Below are 5,110 nucleotides of genomic sequence, written 5' to 3' on the forward strand. Positions count from 1 at the left end.
CCTGCCTTCAATACACATTCCTTTGCCCCATCTCCTCTATGGACTACTTTCAGGAAGGCTGAGTATTTACTCTGGGCCAATCCAATGGTCACTGAGAGGACTCCACCTTGGGCTTTTCGGCCACTAGTCTATAAAATGTTTGATTATTTTTTTCCTCCATATTCTCATACCCAGGAATTGTCCTCTTTCTCAAGCCACCCATTGCATTCCCAACTCTGCTGTTCTGCTAAAACCCTCAGCCCAGGCTCCAAGGGACCTATTCTTACTTTTTACTAACTTCACACCCATAACCTTCCATACTGTTTGTACAACACTGAGTTCTCACTGTGAAACTACATCAAACTCTTTCACATGACCTCGTGTCTCCTGATTCACAAAATCTTTCATTCATTATCATCTCCTCCCCTTGGAAAAATATTCATTCCTCTTCCTGAGCCTTACTCCCTGCCCCTGCCAACAAGAGATGTTTCAGAAAGTGAAAAACTCCTACTATTCTCCCTTTTAGTTCTCATTGTTTCCCTTCTACACGATAAGTCATTTATTTCCCCTCACGTTTAATGAAAAGTTACCTTGTGGCAGATGCAGTGCTTACTGCTTGATTGAAGCAACTCTTGCTTTTCTCCAAAAATCCTCCCAGGTACTGTGAATTTTCCTCAGTTTACACATAGGGAAACTCCAGTATCTCCTCTGGTTCTGGTATGTCCTCTCTGTACTTCCTAAAAGATGAGATGGTGTCTGTTCAGTCACATCCTTGGTGGGCATCCCTTATTCCTTATCTGCCCTCTCTTTCTGCCAACTTAAGAGAATGAATTAGCAAGAGTAAATGCGCTTGGGGCTTCCCTGGTGGCGCAGTGGTTGAGAGTCTGCCTGCCGATGCAGGGGACACGGGTTCGTGTCCCGGTCCGGGAAGATCCCACATGCCGCAGAACCTGCGCGTCCAGAGCCTGTGCTCCGCAATGGGAGAGGCCACAAGAGTGAGAGGCCCATGTACCGCAAAAAAAAAAAAAAAAAAAAAAAAGAAGAGTAAATGCCCTTAACAAAGAGCTCCCTGGTCTAAAATTCCTTAAGTACTGATGGAGGCCTTATTGAGCCAAGGCACCCTCCATGGTCCATTCTAACCATTTGAAAAAATTGTGGTACATTTTCATAATTACAATGAATTACAATAACCAACACAAGCCATCAAATTGCTTTTCCCAGATCTTTGAAAAGTAGAACTGAAGTTTTCAGGGTGAGTTCTTTGGGAGAATCTAATTAGCCTTTGCTCTGACTCACAATATATTTTATTTATATTTTTTTCAGCTGGGGTTTCTAGGAGAGATGTAGCCCATTAATTCATCTACACATGTTTACAAAATGTTTCTGTTATAAGCTAGGTGCTGGATTGGGATTGGATCACCTTAGTGATCCCTTCCAAATTTGAGAATAAGTAATTCCAAGAGGAAATTGAAGTGGGTCTGGAAGAATTCATGGGATTTTGTAGAGTAGAAACAAGAAGGGACAGCTTTCCATATCATGTTAACAAAGGACACTGGTAGGAACAGTAGTGGCTTATGCTAGAGTGGGTGGAGAGATGTCTACCCTTTGTAGAGCAAAGATTTTCTCCAGAAAATAATGAGAAATGTGGTTGAAAGTGTAGACTGGACCAGGCTATTGAATGTCTTGAATATCGGGCAAAGGAATTCCAATTTGGTACTACAGGGGAGAGATAGCCATTGTCATGATCCTGAGCTGGGGGACACTATGAAGAACATAGTTTCTTTAGGACAAGAAACCAATGGTCATCACTAGTGAAAGTGACACTTCCCTCCCATTATACAGACAATTTAATGAAAACGGACACTTCCAATTAGAATAGGAAATTAACATCCCTCTGGCCTGGATACATAGCACAGAAAGGGGAACGGAAGGCAATTCTCTCCCCTTTAACAGTTCTCATTTTCCCTGTAACCCACATCTCTCAGATCACGGTGATGTGGTTTGCTAGATATTCCAAAGGCTGCTAATGAGATGCAGCTATAATCTATTCACTTCCTAGCCTTCGCTAGAAACCAAACTACTCTCTTCGCCTGCTGCATGTCCCGGGCGCCCACAGGGGCGGGCACAGTGTGACTTTAGTGGCCATGGGGAGAGAGCAGTCCACTCAGGCAGGTCATCACTCCTCATCAGGCCCTCAGGGAATGGAGGGGACGTGGGCCTCTCACTGCCACAGGCAGAATGAACAAGGGAAAACCAGACAGAAAAGGAAAAAGGATGCCTCAACTCAGAAAGAGTTTGGTAACATGGAAGAGAAAGCCAACGAGAGATTTAATTACACAGAGGGCATCTAACCAAAAGGAGAGTAATCAACATGTCTTTTTAACATCACAGAGGACAGAACAAGAAAGAAGCCAGCTTACAGGGTAGCAGGACTATAATATTATCTTCACATGAAGGCTTACTTCTTAACAAGGGCTGTTAACAGGCCAGGTCACTGAAGGAAGTTCTGAAATCTGCCTCCTTAGGTCTTTAAAAATAGCTCGAATCTGTGTTTGCCTGGGAGTAGGCTAAGAAATGACATATCAGAAGATAGGAGGGGGTACCAGTTAGCCTTTCAAAGTCATTCTTAATCAAGTAATATGTCTCTTTTTAGTTGAATTAAGTTAATTTAACCCAAATGTATTGAAAATGGTTAAGCTCAGGGGTGGTTTTTGTATGTGCTCTTGCCTTTATGCTTTCACTGTCTTCTTCCCTGTGTTTGAGATTTTCCCAGGCCCATCTATCCTCCTTCAGAAGTCCATACTTGACCGCTCCAGTTCTCAGGATGTCGGCCATGCTTCTACGCTCTGCAGTATGCATGGTCTTTGCCACACATTCAGCAGCTGACCTTAAACTACTTTGTATTCTTTATCATGGGCCCACCTGTCAGTTTTTAATCCCCGCTCATTGCCAGTTCAGTAAGGCAGAGGCAATATTTTATACTTTGTCATTTTCCCTAGAGTGCAGAGGCTACAGTTTAATAAGTTTTTATTGACTGACAGCAAAATAAATATCAAATAAATTGTATATACGTAATTTAATATTCATTGAGCATCTACCACATTTGAGGTGCTTTCAAATCTTTGTTTAGCAATTTTCTCAAACATTAGCCCTTTCAGAAAACAGTCTCTAGTGTAAACTAAGATTTTGTTAAACAGGTGTTTTGTTACAGGCAAGATGTTGGGCACTTAGGACATGATATATACAAAGTACTAGTAAACACACTTTAGAAACTAGATTCCTGAATGCAGAAAGGAAGAGTTGGAGAAGAAATTTTATTTGAAAATTGAACAGAAGATACCTTGACTGAAAAAGCTAAGAGTGGAGAACACTACATATAGAGAGCATACTAATAAGACAGTCTGTCTTGACATTTGCAGTTAAGTGTAAAACAGGAAGACTGGCGGAACCCAAGAGGATGACAAGAGTGATGGTTTAGGACCAGCAGTCAAATGTAGACAGTGATGGGTTACTTTGTTGTCTGGGAAAATTATCCCAGAGACTTTTGATACCAAATGAGTCTAGAATCCTAGGAACCTACAGACAAATTCCCAGCAATGGTCTGTTTTTAGAGTGAAGAAAAAAAAAGTCCACTGTGGTCTAGACACGATGATCAACTTAATGCCCTAATGCAGCGGTCTCCAACCTTTTTGGCACCAAGGACCGGCTTCACGGAAGACAATTTTTCCACAGCTGGGGCGGGGGAGGGGCGGGGGAGTGTGGCTCAGTCAGTAATGCGCGCGATGGGGAGAAACAGATGAAGCTTCGCTTCCTCGCCAGCTGCCCACCTCCTGCTGTGCGGTCTGGTTCCTAACAGACTGCGGATCAGTAGGGGTCTGTAGCCCCTGGGGGGTTGGGGACCCCTGCCCTAATGGATAGAAGTTAAGGATTAAGAGAAAATACGTCTCCATTACTTTATTCCTTTCTCCTTAGGTATCATCCTTCGGAGATACAGCCTGTTTAAATTTGCCATACTTAATTTTTTTAAAAACGTAATGACTGTTGAATAGAAGACCAAGGCAGTCTCTCCATTAACCCGGTTGACAAAGCAACAAAGTTAGGAAATCTACGTGATGATGTCACTACTCCGTAACCAAGGCATAATCACTGTTTCATTATTGAGGATTTGCTAGATTACCTTAACCACTAAGTACTTCAGAAGGGCTAAACTCACAGTGATAAAACTAAAATATTCCAACATCACATCATAAATGGATTACAATTTTGTGATGCATTAGACTACAAACAAACACCCAATAGTGACAGGAAACGCCTTAGCTTTCAATAATTCAGAGGCCTTAATAATCCCACCACACTCTAGGAGTACGCTTCAGAACCTTCACTCTGAACCATGAAAACCTAGACACATGCATCTTCTGGTTATCTGGACATAATTACAGGCTTAACATAGATCACAAAGTGATGACATTGTTAGATAGACAGATTGATCGATCGATAGATGGAAAATGGTTGAGCCTCTCCCTATCATTTTATGAGTACTTCCCAAACTCTTTCACATCCTGGCACAAATAGTAAATAATAATCCGTGAATGGCACCCTGGAAAGATGGAGGAGGCTGCTGGGCTCTGGCTTCTCAGTGCCTCTTCCTGCTGGCTCAAAGGTAAACTAGACCTACCTCTCTGCTCACCTGGAACCCATCTGTGGCACCCTGACGGGGAAGGTCTGGAGATAGCCAGGTTTTGTCCACCTCACCTGTGGTCCTCTAACTATCATGAAAAAGTATTCTTCCAGCACCCTCATCCTCACTGAACTCAGCATCTTTGGGGGGTAGAAAGGAGATAAACAACCTCACGAAAAGGAGGAATTGCCATACATTCTTGAATGGAGTGAGCAGAAATACACGTTTGTAGGCAGCGGCGGCTCTTGTCCTCTGGGAATTTTGCTGACAGTATGAGCGTGGGGCATGACGTCACAGGAACCCTGGCTTGGCCAGAACAGCATGGTGTCCAAGGCAGCTGATCTGTTCACCCAGATTGAAAAGATTTCTTCTCCTGCTGCTCTGCCACCTGTCCCTTCTCCCCGCCAGTCTGAGTGATCATTGTAAAGCCATGCAGTTCCTTTCAGAAATAGG

This window comes from Phocoena phocoena, chromosome 2 (assembly GCF_963924675.1).
Source record: "Phocoena phocoena chromosome 2, mPhoPho1.1, whole genome shotgun sequence".
NCBI lineage: Eukaryota > Metazoa > Chordata > Mammalia > Artiodactyla > Phocoenidae > Phocoena > Phocoena phocoena.